This window comes from Diabrotica virgifera, chromosome 1 (genome assembly GCF_917563875.1).
Source record: "Diabrotica virgifera virgifera chromosome 1, PGI_DIABVI_V3a".
Taxonomy (NCBI): Eukaryota; Metazoa; Arthropoda; class Insecta; order Coleoptera; family Chrysomelidae; genus Diabrotica; species Diabrotica virgifera.
Window position 1 is genome coordinate 19,302,501 of NC_065443.1, and position 18,866 is coordinate 19,321,366.

The window sequence follows — 18,866 nt, forward strand, 5'->3', positions numbered from 1 at the left end:
CAATAATCTGTAAGTTAGAAACTCATAGGATATACAGGGCCGCTTCAGCTCTAAATGTTTATAACGAAATTTGCCCCCTTATTTTCACACCCAAAAATTATCTCGGCTTCAGTTGGTCGTAGAAATTTTTTTATAAATCTTCGTTTTATCTTTTATCTTCAGCAACAATAATATGTGAGTTAAAAACTTATAGGATGTACAGGGCCGCTTCAGCTCTAAATTTTTATAACGAAATTTGCCCCCTTATATTCAAATCCAAAAATTAGAGGTTTAAAAATGTTTTACGCATTTATTTACGCATCAGAATATGAAAATATAACTCTTTAGGAGATTGGATGTTTCACCAACTTTCTACGATTTTTTTTTCAAAAAGTTATAGCCTTCGACATTTGACCTCTTGGGATAAACAATTTATAATATCTAAGCAACAAATTCGTTAATCTGGCTTTACAATTTTTTTTATGTTTGGAATTGAAAGATCTTCCTTTTAAAGCTTTAAAAAATAAAAAAAATTATTTGTACAATAAATAATGCAATTGTAAAAAACGGCCATTTTGGACATTTCGCAGGCTGTTTTGCAATAACCAATTAACGAAATTAAACTTACCATAGCTCAAATTGTAGGTTTTTTAATTTACTACAACTTTCTATTAAAATGTTTTTCTCTAAAATTAATATCCTAAGCTACAAAATTAAAAATCAATAAAAATTACAAATTTATCAAATGAAAATCGCAAGTAAAAAAAAGCGCACAATATTTTAGGTTACATTTTAGTAGAAGTTATTCCTGGCATCGTCCTTTACAACACCTGATAGGTTTCAAAAATTCCTGAATTATATCACGTTTTTTCACCCACAGCCTAGGGTATAGGTTCATGTAGAAGAATTATGGTTGAATGGATGACGTGATAGGAAGCGAGTGGTGTGTTGTGTAACTGGAAAATACCAATGAAGCTGGAGTTAAATAATTCTGGAAGAGCAGCTATAATGTAGGGAACTGAACATTAGCAGCTAAAAGGAAAGGAAAACAACCTCTGACCAAGGGCGGATCCAGGGAGGGGGCCATGGGGGCCATGGCCCCCTCCGAGAATTTAGAATTATATAAATTTAAATATTTGCAGTTCAAATGTTTTTAATTTCAAACACACATATTTACAAAACAGGGGATGAATACGTTTTCTGAACTAGAATTGAAAAAAAGAAGTAACGGAGAAGCTTCAAGAATGACTTTTGGGTTTTTTATAAATCAAAATGTTGATAATTTTACAGAGTGCCAATTGTTAGAACGATCTTGACAGCCATCAAAATCGTATAAATTTCCATTTCTATACACACAAGAATAAAAAAGAAGCGAAGCGTTATACTTGGGTCACTAGCACTTAGAACAAAGGAGTTGGTTGGTATTTTCGCACAGTTAAAAGGAATTGTTTTACAAATATTGCGTTTCATTTTTCTAATGAAAAATATGGTCACAATAACGGGATGAGAGCCCAAAGCCTTGTCACGAAACATTTAACATCTTTCGCCAAACTCATGAGCAAAGACGAAGTCATATAAACCCATGAAAAAACATCATACCACAAGGAGTGCGTTCAGGTTGAGCTGAATGTTCTAAAAAGTTATCGCAACCCTCAAAAGTCAGTCATTAACCAGATAGACTCTCAGAGGCCTTAACAGAAACAAAAAATAAAGAAAGACTACGACCAATAGTAGGGTCTATAGTCTATAGTGTTCGTAGGTCGACAAAATATTCCTCTAAGAGACTATCATAATGATGGCCTTATGCTTCTGGACGAAGATGCTGGACCTAGGAATGAGGGGAATTGCTGTGATACTAAGCAAAACCCAATATGTCAAAAATTATCGATTTTTCGTTTTTAATGCCAATATGTACATTGAGCGATGAAGAATGTGATGACAAAACCCAACATGGCTAAACGCATCCATGTAACCAGTAGATAATAAAATTGTTTCCGATATGTCCACTATTACAACAACACCGCGAACTTTTAAACTCATCTGCCGCAAAATCACGTTTTTTGACATATCGGGTTTTGCCTTAGCACCACAGTGTTAAGGTTTAAAATCGCATCAGGAGATAAGACTCTTAAATAACACCTATCCACAGCATCTTCCTGGGCAACATGCATTAGTAGCAGCAGTCAAAATCAATTAACAATATGTTGTGGTGAAGAAATAATTGAACAAATAATATTTGACGAAAGGAGTGACGTATCCCACGTAGAAAAGCTTTCTCTAAATTTGGGATACATACACAATAACAACATTCGTGAAGACTTTGTCAAATTCGTTGACGGTTATGAACCTAAAAATAATTAGTGAAAATCAAGAAAGAGGGAAAGAACAAGGCTTGGCAGGAGAAGCATTGGAAAAAATAGTATTAAACTTGTTGAAAGAACTGCACTTGGATCCGAAGAAATGTGTAGGAATTGGTACTCTGACAGGAATGATGAGTTTTAAGGCCCTTCTCAAAGTGTGTGAAAAGTGACTTAAAACTCACCATTGTAATCCTAATTTTTAAAAATTATACCCCGTACTTCTGGTACACCTCCCCAAAAAAAGTTTATGGCCCCTCCCGAAAATCGGTCCTGGATCCGCCCTTGCCTCTGACTCTGCATGTGGCGGAAATGATAATGCTTAGATGGATGAGTGGAGTGATAAGAAAGGATAAAATTAAGAAAGCGTAGGTATCTTAGGGGTGGTCCAATTGATGCCCAAATAGGACAGCATGCATTTAGATAGTTTGGACATGTTCCACGTAGAGCCAAAATAATCACCCAATACGAAGATTTGCTGATTTGCAAGTTCCTGGCAGAAGTAGGAGAGTAAAACCAAAGAATACCTAGGAGAGGCACTTATGCATGACATGTCAGTAGAGTAAAATGAATTGATATTGTTGTGATTCACGATATAAACTAATGGAGAAATGTAATAAGACCAACCGTTCCAGCATGGGGAGAAAGAGATTGACTATGTCTGTATATTTTCCACACTGTATAAAAGCGCGTAACATAAAACAAATAAATTCAACATTTTTGACAACAGGTATAAATCAATTCCAGTTAATTTATTTTAGAGGAGAAAGAAAAATCAGAACAGTGTTTTGATAATTAATATTCGACTGGGAAAGATTCTCATTTATTATAAAAAGCTGATGGCGCAAATGGAAATTGGTGTATTCGGAAATTTGGGGGTGATAAATGTAAATTTGTGTTTACCGAAACGATTTTATCGAGCTTTATTTGAATACTAGATTAATTACAGTCAACAATACCAACTTAACATTTGTACCTACTCGACGAAATTAAAAAGTTTGTACCCAGGCGAGTACACTTAAATTGATTTTTTTATTTATTGCAACTGATTATCACTGATTTGGATAAAATAGACAAATGGAAAGAGTACATTGAGGAACTGTTTAATGATGAAAGGCCCGAGCTTGAAATTAAAGAACTATGACCTGCCACACCTATGGACGAAATTGAACAAGCAATAAGATTAGCAAAAACCAGAAAAGCGACGGAACCAGATGAAATACTGAGTGAAATAATAAAGCTCCTCGAAAGTGTTGGTAAACGATCTCTCCTTCTTTTTTTTAATAAAGTTTATCAAACTAACTATATACCATCGGATTGGCGGCTGTCGACTTTTGTGACGATACATAAAATGGCAAATGCGAAACGATGTAGTGACTACCGAACCATCAGCTGGATAAGTCACGTTTTAAAGATATTTCTACTAATTTGCGCTCTAGGATGTAGCAAAAAATAGAAGAACAACTTTGTGATACACAGTTTGGATTCTGCAATAACCTTGGAACAACAGAGGCACTATTTAGTATTCAGGTTATAGTACAGAGATGCAGAGATGTCGGACATCCGATTTATATGTGTTTAATTGACTTTGAGAAGGCCTTTGATCGAGTAAAATATACTGAAATGATTGCCATTCTTCAGCAGGTGGGTATTGATGATAAAGACCTATGCATTATTAAATATCTTTACTGGCATCAACCTGCCAACATCATGATTGGCCGGGACTTCCTCTGAAGAACTTCAAATACGAAGAAGAGTAAACAGGGCTGCATTTGGTCCCCACTAATATTTAACATATATTCTGAGTTTGCGTTCAATAAAACAGTGGATAATGTTCAATGTGGTATCAAAATGAATGGCATCAATATTAATAATTTGAGATACGCGGATGACACGGTGGTAATTAAAAGAAATTACAAAGAACTTTATCATCTAATTAATAGGATTACCACAACGTGCGATGAATATGGGCTCAAGCTAAACACCGCAAAGACCAAGGTGATGGTTGTCTGTAAGACGCAATTAAAAACGGAAGTAGTAACAGTTTATGGTGAACAATTGGAGAGAACTAGCAGTATCACCTATCTTGGTTGTAATCTAAATGAGAACTGGGACATGAGTAAAGAAATTAAATTCGTATGGAGAAGGACAGAGCTGCATTTTTTAAGACAAAGAAACTTTTATGTGGAAACAACGTTACTTTGAATCTGAAAATTAGATTAGTGAGATGTTATGTGTTCTCTACTCTATCTTTTGTACGGTTCGAAGGTTGGACTTTAACGGATCCACTTCTCAAAAAACTGGAAGCTTTGAAATCTGGGTGTATCGGAGAATCCTACGAATAAGGTGGGTAAATAGAGTTCGTAACGAAGTTGTTTTGCATCGATGAGAAGCATCGAAAACTTGAATATTTTAGCCATGTTATGCGACACCCAGAGAAATATAATATACTTCATTTAATAATATGTACAAAGCAAGGTAGACGGAAGAAGAAGGCCAGGCCAAAGAAGATCGTCATGGCTTGAAAACCTGAGAGAATGGTTTAAAAGATCCTTCGCATCCCTTTTCCGAGCTGCTGTCAACCAAATTACTACAGCCAATTTGATAGCCAACGCTCGATAGTCGAGCACGGCACATGAAGAAGAAGATTTATTGCGACATTGTAGAAGTTGTTTATTGTTCAACCTTATCATGGATGAAATAATAAAAAAACTGAGAACTAAAAAAGGATAGTAAATGGGAGAACTATTTCAATAATTTGATAATAATTGTTTACGATAATCTGCTATGCGGACGATGCAATACTAATCTCTCAAAGTGAAGATTATTTTCATCGTATGCTGCACCAATTTAACATAACCGCTAGAAAATTTAACAGCAAATCTAATAAGATGTAAATTAGAGCTGGAAGGTGACTAAGCACCGAGCCTTGGTGAAATCCTACTTTTACATGAAATTTATCAGTCTCTCCCTCATCTGACCAAACACTAGTCGTTACTCCCTCATACATATCCCTCACAACCTTTACATATTCACCAGGGACTCCTTTCTTATTGAGTGCCCACCACAGAATCTCTCGAGGAACTCTATCATATGCTTTCTCAAGATCAATGAATACCATATGAGCGTTTGTTTATTTACTCCTGCATTTTTCCATCAACTGCCTTATAATGAAAATTGCATCTGTTGTTGATCTACCCTGCATAAAGCCAAAGTGATTCTCAGATATTTCGGTCTCTTCACGTATCCATCTATCAATTACTCTTTCCCATATTTTCATGGTGTGGCTAATCAGTTTTATAGCCCTGTAATTTGTAGATTGTTGTATATCTCCCTTGTTTTTGTAGACAGGTACTAGTATACTGCTTCTCCATTCGTCTGGCATTTGTCCAACTTACATAATTCTATTAAATAAACCTGCTAGCCACCTTGTTTCTGTCTCTCCCAATGCTCTCCATACTTTCCCAGGAATCAATACAATAGAAAAAGTAGTTATGGAGTTTAAATATCCAGGCATCACACTCTCTAGCTATGGAAAGCTCGAAAAAGAAAGTGGAAGATCAAGTGAATAAAGCAAACAGAACCGCAGTTTACCTAAATTAAACAATATGGAGAAATAAATATATCGGAAAAGAAGTGAAAGGCAGAATTTACAAAACAGTCATTAGACCAATAATGACATGTGCGGCAGAAACACGACCTGATACAGAAAGGACAAAAGGAATGCTAGAAACAGCAGAGATGAAAACCCTTCGAAAAATCGATGGTAAGACACTATGGGATAGAGCTAGGTTTTGTTGCCAAACTCCTCCGAAACCACTTGACCGATTTTCATGAAATTTCGCAGGTGGACTCGACCGGACAGGGAGTAGGTTGTTATCTATATTTCATAGCCGCACGTTATAAGGGGGCTTTGCCCCCCCTAAAATTTTTTTTTATTTTTCGACAAACAGATTTTTCTTAATTGTATATGATTCAGAAGCAAAAGATACATACAATCCTAAATTTTCACTTTTCTATCTTTAACCGTTATTTTTTTTTAAAAATTTCGTAATTTAACATCTATATATATAAAATTCTCTTTCGCAGGCTTTGTTGCCAAACTCCTCCGAAACCACTTGACCGATTTTCATGAAATTTCGCAGGTGGACTCGAAGTGCAGATATACGAAGGAGATGCAAGGTGGGCAATATTAATACCTGAGTAAAAACAGAAGAGTAGGTAGAATGGAACGACCACATAAGCCGAATGACAACAAATAGAGTAGTAAGGACGGCGATAGACGGTTCCCCAATAGGAAGACGATCAGTGGGAAGACCACGAAAGCGATGGAATGACAATTTACAGACATATTGAAAAACATACAAAGTCATGTCTACATAAAAAGAAGAAGAAGAAATAAAAGTATATTAATTATTATTTATTATACATAAAAAAAACTCTTTATAAAAGAAGCGCTGAATTCTACTACTTTATTATTGTACTGGTATAATATTTTTCAATTATTCCCGCGTCTATTTCCAGAAGGACTTTCAGCGAAAGACAAATAAATAAATTGAACTTAAGGTGACCGTGTTCAGAGTGAGAGAGGGTCCTCATTGAATTTCACGGTGGATAGAGCATGAAATTTAATGTGTGATTTGTATTGATTTTTGGCGATAACTGGGAGTTAAATAGATTTACTCTGACGGAAATTGCTGTCTGAAACAGCCTGTATATTGCTTCGTGATGTATGGTGATTATCTCATTTACATATGCTACCGTATTACTTAGGTTATTGCTTTATCCAGAATATCCCCTATGGGAAAAAACAGAAATTGCATTTCGCGTCATAAACTGTGCATACTAGCCTTTAAAATTTATTGTAACTAAAAGTTTTAGTATCTGATAGAAATTCTTTATAGGTGTATAAATATATTTTCAAAAACTCTGGACCACATAGCGGTATAGGGCGACAATACATTATAATTCCATACAAAACAACTTAATACTAATATCCAATTAATCTTAAACTTAACTAATATTCTGGTAAGTATTTATATTATTTTTAAATTTGACCCATTCATTTTTGTTTCTGGCCAACGTTCTTGTTTCTATCCATATTGTTCCCCTTTTTTCGAATATTTTTCCTAGGGTTCTATCACACGTTTGTCGTGGTGTACCGTTCTTCTTACTTATTTGCGTTTTTGCCTTCCAAATTTCTTTCACCGGTTTTGTATGATCCATTCTCTGAAGATGACCCCACCAAATGAGTCGCCTTCTTTCTATAAATTCTCTATTTCCAAATCTTATTTGAGTGTTCCGTTAATCTATTTCCGTAGTCATTTCTACTGCTTGTATTTTACCCTTTTGTCGTTCTGTTAGTACTCACAACTCGCAACCAAAGGTTAATACAGGCCTATACAGGGTATCCCGAAAAGAATGGTCATAAATTATACCACACATTCTGGGGTCAAAAATAGTTCGATTGAACCTAACTTACCTTAGTACAAATGTGCTCACAAAGTTACAGCCCTTTGAAATTACATAAGGAAAATCGATTTTTTTCAATATATCGAAAACTACTAGAGATTTTTTATTGAAAATGGACATGTATAATTCTTATGTCAGGAACATCTTAAAACAAAATTATAGTGAAATTTGTCCACCCCATAAAAAATTTATGGGGATTTTGTTCCCTTAAACCCCCCCAAACTTTTGTGCACGTTCCAATTAATTCATTATTGTGGTACCATTAGTTAAACACAACGTTTTTAAAACTTTTTGCCTCTTAGTATTTTTTCGATAAGCCAGTTTTTATTGAGATGCCGCTTCTTTTTCAATATATTTACGTAAAAATTTTATGGGGGTTTTGTTCCTTTAAACCCCCCTAATGTTTGTGTACGTTCCAATTAAACTATTATTGTGGTACCATTAGTTAAACACAGTGTTTTTAAAACTTTTGTCTCTTAGTCTTTTGTTCATAAGTCACCTTTTATCGAGATGTAGCTTCTTTTTCAAAATATACCTAAAAATGTAAATTATAAATAAATTTTCAGATTATTAACAGGTCTCTATAACCGTACTTAACCATATACAAATATGTGGTGGATTCGACAAATATTCAAAATATCTCGATAAACACTGGCTTATCGAAAAAGTACTAAGAGGCAAAAAAGTTTTAAAAATAATGTGTTTAACTAATAGTGCCACAACAATAATTTAATTGGAACGTACACAAAAGTTTGGGGGGTTTAAGGGAACAAAACCCCCATAAAATTTGTATGGGGTGCACAAATTTTACTTAATTTTTTTTTAAGATATTGCTGTCGTAAAAATGCCACATGTCAATTTTCAATAAAAAATCTCTGAGAGTTTTCGATATATGAAAAAAAATCGATTTTCATTTTGTAACTTCAAAGGGCTGTAACTTTTTTTGTGTGCACTATTGTATATAGATAAGTGAGGTTCAATCAACCTATTTTTGACCCCAAAATCTGTGGTATAATTTATGACCAATCTTTTCGGGACTAGTATATTGACTTGAACACATTAATTTTTGCTTTTATTCTTATTTCTGTTTCCTGCCTTCCGTTGTCTTCTAATTCTATTCCTAAATATTGGAAGGTTCATGCTTGTCTTGTATATTTTTTCTTCTTCTTCATTTTCTCCCATGACCATAACTTTTGTTTTATTTTTATTAATTGTCATTCCATATCTTTTTAGTATTTCTATCCATATTTCTATATTGCTTTGTAGTTGTTTCTCATTTTCGGCCAATATGACGACATCATCGGCGAATGCTCTTTCTGAAATATCTACTCTTTTCTACACATGCATTTTTTTGACTTTTACGTTACTTTCTTTAACACATTAAACTCCAAGTGAGTTGTTTTTAATTCACACCCTATTTGGACTAGGCGTTCTGTGAGTTAAATATAATTCACATTAACACTGAGATTCTGAACGTGGCGCATGAAGGCAAAAACAAAAAATTTTAATTTGGTGGTTAATGTGTTAACTATCTCATCCAAGTAAATTATAAATAGTATTGGACGTAATCCTCCTCCTTATCTCAGATCCTCGTTTTTAGTAAATGGTTTTGATGTTTTGTTTGACTGATGAAATAATTCAGATTGTGTTGTAAATGTTCTTAATTGCCCTAATCATTTTGTTACTAATACCTCTCTTCTCTAATATTTCCCATAATTTTTGCCTTGGTACAGTGTCAAAAGTCTTTTCGAGATCTATGTACGTCATATACATATTTCTTTCCTGTTGCTTATGTTTTTCTCTTATTTGTTTATTTGTAAATATATGATCATGGGTGTTTCTGCCTTTTATGAATCCGCTTTGTGATTCCTCGAGTGTGCTGTCAATTTTTCCGATTATTCTTTTGTTCGGTATTTTTCGTATATTTTCATGATGGTACTTAAGAGTGTTATTCCTTTGTAGTTGTTACAATCCGTTCTATTGTCCTTTTTATAAATAGGCATTTTATCTGAGCCTTCTGCCAATTCATCGGTATCCGTTCTTCTTTCCGTGTTATTAAATATTTTTAACAATAACTCTGTTGCATTTTGGCCCATTTTTTCGATCATTTCACTGATTATTCTGTCATACCTTGTTAAATATCAAATATTCAGAATTAATATCCGATATTTAACAGTATAAATTTATCACCCCCTATATCACATCCCGTATATCACATCGGCCAATTTGTTATTATATTTAAACATGTGCGGGCTATTTAATTTGTTTAATTGTTGCAATTCATAATCAATATTTTGACAATGGACATTAATTTAGCTGACTAAGTAAAAACCTTTATTCTTTTGTCGTGTGGGGTATGACCCAATTCATGTTGCCAACAAGAGAGAACATATTTTAGAATCATTCATTAGAATCAACTTAACCATGCCAGATGTGCCTTTAACTTCATTGCTTCAAGTAACTTCAACGAGTCAATATGTAGCATCATAACAGACTAAAATTAATTCGCGTACGAGCCATATATCGGTACAACTACGCTCTCCCGGGGTTGGTTCTACTACCCTGGTGTCAGTCGCTATCAATAAATTTTCTAGGAAGTATTGGTGTTTCAATAACAGCCGATTATCCTCCACTGAGCCCAAAGATTAGACATGGTCCTTCGAGCCGGATATATAACTCTTGTATACAACTACAGGGTTGATAACCTAATACTTCAATTAGGGTCATACAAGAAGATAAGGCGAAAGGTGACCGCAATAATAAACACAGAAACACAATGCTATAATAATAGAAACAATAAATACAGAATAATACAACCGACTAATAATAAAAATCATTAATAACTTTACGTATCTTGAAATATTTCGCGTTTATAAAACACGACCTTTATTACTAGCCTACATATTATAATGTAATACAAACTGAGGTTACAAAACAGATCGAGATTCTGCAAGGACATCAAACACTAGCCGAGTTGTTTGGATGAAATAAAATACAATTCAATATATCTACTTATAATTATAGACCGAGAGTCGTCGTACAATTCGATAATACATATTATGTATTAATAATAAAATAACTAATAATACTATACGATTGTAATAGAAAGAGAATACAATACAGTACTTAACACATCGAAACATCTATCCCACTCAATACCTCTTCATTTACCTTTACCTAACCTGAATTTTGACTTGAATGTTGTTGATTTAAACTCTGATTCAGATTTAATTTGGTATTATTACCTAAGGTGTTGCAGTTGGAGTATTGATAATTTGTTCAAAGACTGGTGTCTTTCCATTACACATTACATTAACCTATTATGTTATAAATACTTTATCGTTATCATTGTAAAAGTTGTTGTACTGACGCCGCGTTATGATTTATTTCGCCGGGCAGTATGTTAAATATCAAATATTCAGAATTAATATCCGATATTGAACAGTATAAATTTGTCACCCCGTATATCACATCAGCCAATTTGTTATTATATTTAAACATGTGCGGGTGATTTAATTTGTTTAATTGTTGCAATTCATAAACTATATTTTGGTAATTGACATTAATTTAGCTGACTAAGTAAAAATCTTTGTTCTTTTGTCGTGTGGGCCCAATTCATGTTGCCAACAAGAGAGAACATACTTTTAGAATCATTCATTAGAATCAACTCAACCAGGCCAGATGTGCCTTTAACTTCATTCCTTCGAGTAACTTCAACAAGTCAATATGTAGCACCATAAAATACTAAAAATAATTCGCGTACGAGCCACATATCAGCATAACTACTTTCTCCCGGGGTTTGTTCTACTACCCTGGTGTCAGTCGCTATCAATAAATTTTCTAAGTGCTATTGGTGATTCAATAACAGCCGATCATCCTCCACTGAGCCCGAAGATTAAACACCCTGGTGCTTTTCCGTTTTTCATTTCTGCAATAGCTTCTTGCAGTTTATTTGTGGTAATAGGATATACATTATGATCTATTCTTTGGTTCATCACGTTGTTTTCTTCATGACAGTGGTTAGTTTGTAGCATCTCTTGGAAATATTATCCCTGTCTGTTCATTATTTCATTTTCTTCTGTGAGAATTTCGCCTGTTTTAATCTTTATGTTTTCTGTCTTGAATTTTCTCTTCTCGTTGATTCTAAAAATCCATAGAACAGTTTCTGACTCTCTTTACTGTTTGTTTTCATTTTTTCTGCAAATTCTGTCCATTTGTCCTTCTTTGCTTTTTTAACCGAGTCTCTTACTCATCTGCTGTATTTTTTATATTCTTCATAGTTTTCAGGTGTTTTGTTTTGTAAGTATATTTTCCAAGCAATGTTCTTATTATTATTAACAATAATAGATATATTACCAGAGAACGGCAATTCTCGCCAGTGGCGCACCCACACCCCCTACACGCGACACTATGTGTGAGGCAGATAACTGGCCTATTAGAAATATCTCGAGAACTAAAGGCAACAGAATCATGAAAATTGGAATAAAGGGGTTTTGAAGGATGATCTATTAAATGAAAATATTTTCATCTCTTTGCAACTTCCGGTTATACCGGAAGTTGCTTATAACTTCGTTTTTTTAAATGGGACACCCTGTATATTTTTACATTTTTGGATTCTCTTCGATGTCTTCTTTCTTAAAATATGAGGATTTGTAATGTTATACAGGGAATTTTAAAAGATAATTACGTTTTTTTTATTAATTTCATAGCAACATTCACACCCTGTAGAATTGTAGTAGTTTGACATCTAAAACTATACTTACGTTCAAATGATTTTTAATATACTCTACTATTGTCAAGAATCATTAATATAGCTAAATTTTTAATTTTAGTATACAGGGTTGGTCGAAACTCGGAATGAGTATTTTCTGAGTTTTCTTAAATAGAACACCCTGTATTTTTGTATTGTAGTGAAATGATATTTTATAGTACTTTTTTATCTCTTAAGCATTCCCCATACCTAACTGCTTTAATTTGTGAGTTATTGGTGATTCAAGTTAAACATTAATTGCAACAAAAAATACGTAAAATTTTATTAGGTTGGCCGTGAAAATACTCAATCCCAAATAATTTTTCAGAAATAAATACATATTAATCCAGACTGGTCCTTAAAATTACCAATAATGGTTTAGCTATCAAAATAGCTACGTAGTTAAAATTGTTATTTCGATTAACAATTAAGCACAAATTAAAGCAGTTAGGTATAGGGAATGCTTAAGAAATAAAAAAGTACCATAAAATATCATTTCATTACAATACTAAAACACAGGATGTTCCATTTAAGAAAACTCAGAAAATACTCATTCCGAGTTTCCACCAACCCTGTATACTAAAATGAAAAATTTAGCTATACTAATGATTCTTAACAATAGTAGAGTATATTAAAAATCATTTGAACGTAAGTAGAGTTTTAGATGTCAAACTACTACAATTCTACAGGGTGTTAATTTTGCTACGAAATTAATAAAAAATCGTAATTATCTTTTAAAATACCCTGTATAATATTACAAATCCTGATATTTTAAGAAAGAAGACATCAAAGAGAATCCAAAAATGTAAAAATATACAGGGTGTCCCATTTAAAAAAACGAAGTTATAAGCAACTTTCGGTATAACCGGAAGTTGCAATGAGATGAAAATATTTTCATTTAATAGATCATCCTTCAAAACCCCTTTATTCCAATTTTCGTGATTCTGTTGCCTTTAGTTCTCGAGATATTTCTAATAGGCCCTTTATTTGCCTCACCCTGTATATACACGAAATTTTTGATTTTCTAAATATGACAAAATTGAAAATTGTACCAGATCCCATCTTAAAGTTCAGGAAAGGACTCACCCATTCATATGTCAACCATCCATTTTGGTCCAAGGATGTGGATTTTACGGCCCTTCGTATTTAGGGCCTGTTTTTCGTTCTCGTCCACAAAACCCCCAAGAACTTCGAAAATTTAAGTTCCACCTTTGCGGCTTCTAATAGTACTGATCATTACCTTTCCAACGCATGTCTAATTTTGAAAATCGGTTATACCATTCAAAAGTTACAGAGTTCAGAAATATGAGTCAATTTCTATTTAAAAGGAAATTTTTGTGGATATGTATGTATTGTCCGTCCGCTCTAACTTTTCCCATGCGTCACGACTTATTTTTAAACAAATTAAGTCAAAACCTAAAGTGAAACAAACGTCGATGTGTGTATACATTTTGTATACTGTATACTATATGCTAATTCGGCAACAAAGATCAGATAACGTGGCAAGAAAAACAAAATGCCAAATATACAAAACCTTAATAAGACCGGTACTCACATAAGGTTCAGAAACCTGGACACTCACTAAAAGAGAGGAAACATCCTAGCCACCTTTGAAAGAAAAATCTTGCGACACATATATAAGGGCACAAAGGAAAACGGAATTTGGCGAAGAAGGTACAACTTTGAACTATACAAAATATACCAGGATCCGGATATCATAACATGCATTAAAATAGGACGGCTGCGTTTAATGGGACATGTAGAAAGAATGGAAGAATGCGAAATACCAAACAAAATATTCAAACAGATGCCAGTAGGAAAAAGAACAAGAGGAAGACCGAAGCTGAGATATTTAGAACAAATAGAAAATGATATAATAACCTTAAAAATAAAAAACTGAAGAAAAAAAGCACGAAACAGATCAGAATGGAGAAGAATCCTGGAACAGGCCAAGACCGAGAAAGTGTTGTCGAGAGAGTGATGGTGATGATGATACTATATACTACAATCATCGACGTTCGTTTCACTTTAGGTTTTGACTTAATTTGTTTAAAAAGAACTCGTGACGCATGGGAAAAGTTAGAGCGGACAGACTATAGTTAAACCGATCTGAATTATTTTTTCTGTGTTTGAAGAGGGGGTCAGGGCCGATTCAGAACCGGTGTAGTTTGTGGCTTTTGACGACACATATTTTATGCCAGCTATAGGACTTGGTAGGTACAAAACGGCATATTTTTTGGGGGTATATATCTTCGGTTAGAGAAGAGACAGGAGAACTACAAATATACCAAATCAATAGTGTTGTGTTAAGCTTTCAACTGGTGTCTAAGCTGGCAGGATCAGACATACACACGGCTCAGTATCGCCGAAAAACTGAGAAACTAAACTTTGAAAATTTTGGTTTTTCGACAATTTCTCAAAATTTCAAACTACGAATTGCGCCAATAACTGAGCATTTGTAGAAGCACTCTAGACGAATCTGACGGTGTATACCTCATATCCGGGAAAATTCGAATTTTTAAGTTATAGGCTTCATAATTATGATCAAATCTATTTCCTCTGGGAAAAACGGTTTTTCAAGCTCAATAATTCCTGTAACAGCTTCAGTTATCATACTTGACCTTAGATGCATCAGATACTATTTGTCAATACGTTTCAAACTCATGTTTGGTGATTAAAATCGGTTAAGCCGTTTAAAAGTTATTAAGCTGCAAAGGTATAATAGAATTAACGATTATTCCCGAAATGGTTTATGTAGTTGTAGTAGTTACGACGCTAAATTTGATCTGGCAACGGGCAATCCTAGTTCATTAACCGGCCATCCCAATATTGTTTTTTAATCTATTTCGAATAGAAAAAAATCTAGTGTCCATTCGATGGACACCAGATCATTTGGGAGATAATACGACAAAGGCGACCATTTATAAAGCTTAACGTGTAATCGAGAAAAAATGCATTCAACTTCATACATTTGGTTTATAAAAAACTGAAAAACTCCTGATACAAGAATAAAAAACCGCTAAACGCCGTAAAAATGAGTTGCGCATACAATATTCCAGCTACGAAAGATCTGATATGAATATTACGTGGCGCGAAAATGTATTTTCATTTTGATGCAATATAAAATTTTAGTTTTATTTTAAACGATTTTTCCATAATTTTTGCTAAATTTGAAATAAACGCGCCACAAAAGGGTTTTAAAATTCAAACTGTATCAAAGTTACACTTTTGTGGCGCGTTTTACTTCAAATTGAGCAAATATTATGGAAAAATCTTTTAAAATAAAACTAGAATTTTATTTTGCATCAAAATGAAAGTACATTTTCGCGCCACGTAATATTCATATCAGATCTTATGTAGATGGAATATTGTATGCGCCACTCATTTCTACGGCGTTTAGCAGTTTTTTATTCTTGTATTAATAAATACAGACAAAAAAACAAATTCGCAAAAAATTCTACATCCGGCATGACACGAAGTATCAAATAACTTGTGTTTTTGTGACTTTATAAAAACATACGAGTTTCTGTTTCTTTTTATGAAATACGGGAAAGTAAGTTCTTGTAATGCGTTCATTCATTTCTCAAAACGATGACAAATAGTAATATAGATTTATGAAACGGCAGTTTTGAGATTCGCAAAAAAAGGAACACGGGGGAGGAAACGTTAGGTTAGGTAGAAGCTGTCTTGAGTAATATACGGCCTTTTAAGAACTTTGGCCAACGTAAAGCAGTTCTGAAGGATATGAGATATTGCTTTTAGATTAATGAATACTTGTCACAATATCACACTTATAGGTAAAGTCATTAATAATGAGAGATTATAAAAGTGTATACAATCGCCATTTGTAGACCAGGGCGCATCTGTAAAAATATTAGTACATTTAGACGTTGAGAGGTGACTCATATTTTTTTGCAGAAATTGATTGAAAATAACTCATATAATAATATTTGAGTTATCCTCCCACTCAAAAAGGTCCGGAACATTGTTTAAATAATTAAAATGTCAAAAAGAGAAGGAAAATTTCAATTTTTTTCTTCGTTTTTGATTATAACTTTAAAAGTATTCACTTCCGCGAAAAGTTGTACTGACATAAAAGTTGCATAATTAAATTTGCTACAATATAAGATTGGTCAAAAATTTTAAAATTTGTCACCCTCGTTGCAAAATAGCAATAATTGCGAAAAAAACATAAAAAACAAGTACTCGCATTTTACGTTTTTCAACAATTTATGCTACACTTAGGATCTTCATATTTTTTTCAGAAAAACTTTACGATGTAATAAAATAATACTGTGAATTTCATTAAGATCAGTTTAATAGATTTTACAAAATAAATTTTGCAATCCAGCTTTTGCAAAAAAAAAATAATTTTTTCAAAATGTTGCAGGAGTGAAAATAAAGCAGACAGCAAGTTGAACTTTTTATAGAGGAATACTATACCTTTCATTTGCAGTTCGCAAAATTAAAATCGGTTAACTACCACGGCGTCAGGATTTTATTTTAAATTAACATTAATTTTTGGTGCTACGCACAGGACTGCGGATAGTTTGCTCTGATTGGGCATTCCAATGACCTTTGATAATGATTGATACATTTTAATTTTTAGTAAATTTCGATATAAATAAATACATTTGTTTATTTCAAAATAAAAACACATACTCTGTCCCTTGAAATAACACTTTTTTAGCAAAAACTTTCTTTGTTCATATATTTTAACTTAGAGAATAAAAGTTTATTATTTTTAAACATAGGCAATTGTTTAAACAATATTTCACAAACAATAATCAAATTAGTTTGAATTTTGTGGAATTAAAATATTAAAATACAACAAAATATACAGTAAGAAAATAATATATTAGATAAAGATTGGAAGACATTTTGGTGGAAATCAACTTGTGTGAATCGAACACCGCAGTCCTGCCCGTAGCTCCAAAATTAATGTCTATTTAAAAAAAATCCTGACGCCGTGGTAATTAATCGATTTTAATTTTGCAAATTGAAAATGAAAGGTACAGTACTCTTCTCTATGTAAAAAACTTTCAACTTACTATCTGCTTTATTTTCAGTACTGCAACATTTTGAAAGAATAAATTTTTTTTGCAAAAGCTGGATTGCAAAATTTATTTTGCAAAATCTATTGAACCGATCTTAATGAAATTTTTCTACAACCGTGTTAAAAATGCAATTTTTAGCACTCCATACGAGCGTTAAAAATGCTACTTTAAGTCACTAGAGCTTTATAATTTTTATGGCACTAGAGTTCGAATTGACCGTATAGGCAATTTTGATGTAATGTCAAAAAAATATAAAAATGGAATGTCAGTCAAATTCAAGTAAAAGTTTTTGTAGATATTGTCCTGTAATTACGTCTGTAGAAAAAATAGTGTATGATATGCGTGTTAAAAAGTACATTTTTAAGGCACTCATGTGAATTGCAGAACTCGCCTCGCTCATTCTGCAAACTTTCACATGCGTGCCTTAAACGTGTACTTTTACCACTTATATCATAAATTTCATAAATAACTATTACAGTATCGTTTTACTATATCATAAATTTTTTCTGGGTAAAATATGAAGGTTTTAAGTTTAGCAAAAATGGTTGAAAAACGTAAAATGCGAATACTTGTCTTTTTATGGTTTTTTCGCAATTATTGCTATTTTGCAACAATGGTGACAATTTCTAAAATTTGTATCTAACCCTATATTGTAGTAGATTTAATTACGCAACTTTTATGGTAGTGCAACTTTTCTTGGAAGTGAATACTTTGAAAGTTATAATCAAAAAACGAAGAAAAAAATCGAATTTCTCCTTCATTTTTTGACATTTTGATTATTTAAATTAAACAATGTTCCGGACTATTTTGAGTGGGAGGATAACTTAAATTATTATTATATGTGTTAATTCCAAGCAAATTCTGCAAAAAAATATGAGTCACCTCTCAACGTCCATCTCAAAACAGATGCGCCCTGGACTATTGGTATTTATTGATCTTAAGATAGCGACAAGAATGACGTGAAATGTGGAATGAAACAGTAACACTACGAAAAATGAATGGCAGATACAACGATACAAGAAGCTTTCAAAGAATAATTTTAATCCCATCACTAAATTGAACCGGAAATGGTAAAATCCATGGAAGAAGAAGGAGTAAACTGGCTATGGAAAATATATAAGGAGGCGTGGGAAAACAAACAATCCCTAAAGACTGGAAGAACAACATCATAGTGCCAATATACAAAAAAGCAGAACATGTAAACTGCGATAACTATAGAGCTTTATGTCTGTCATCAGTATGTTTTAAAGT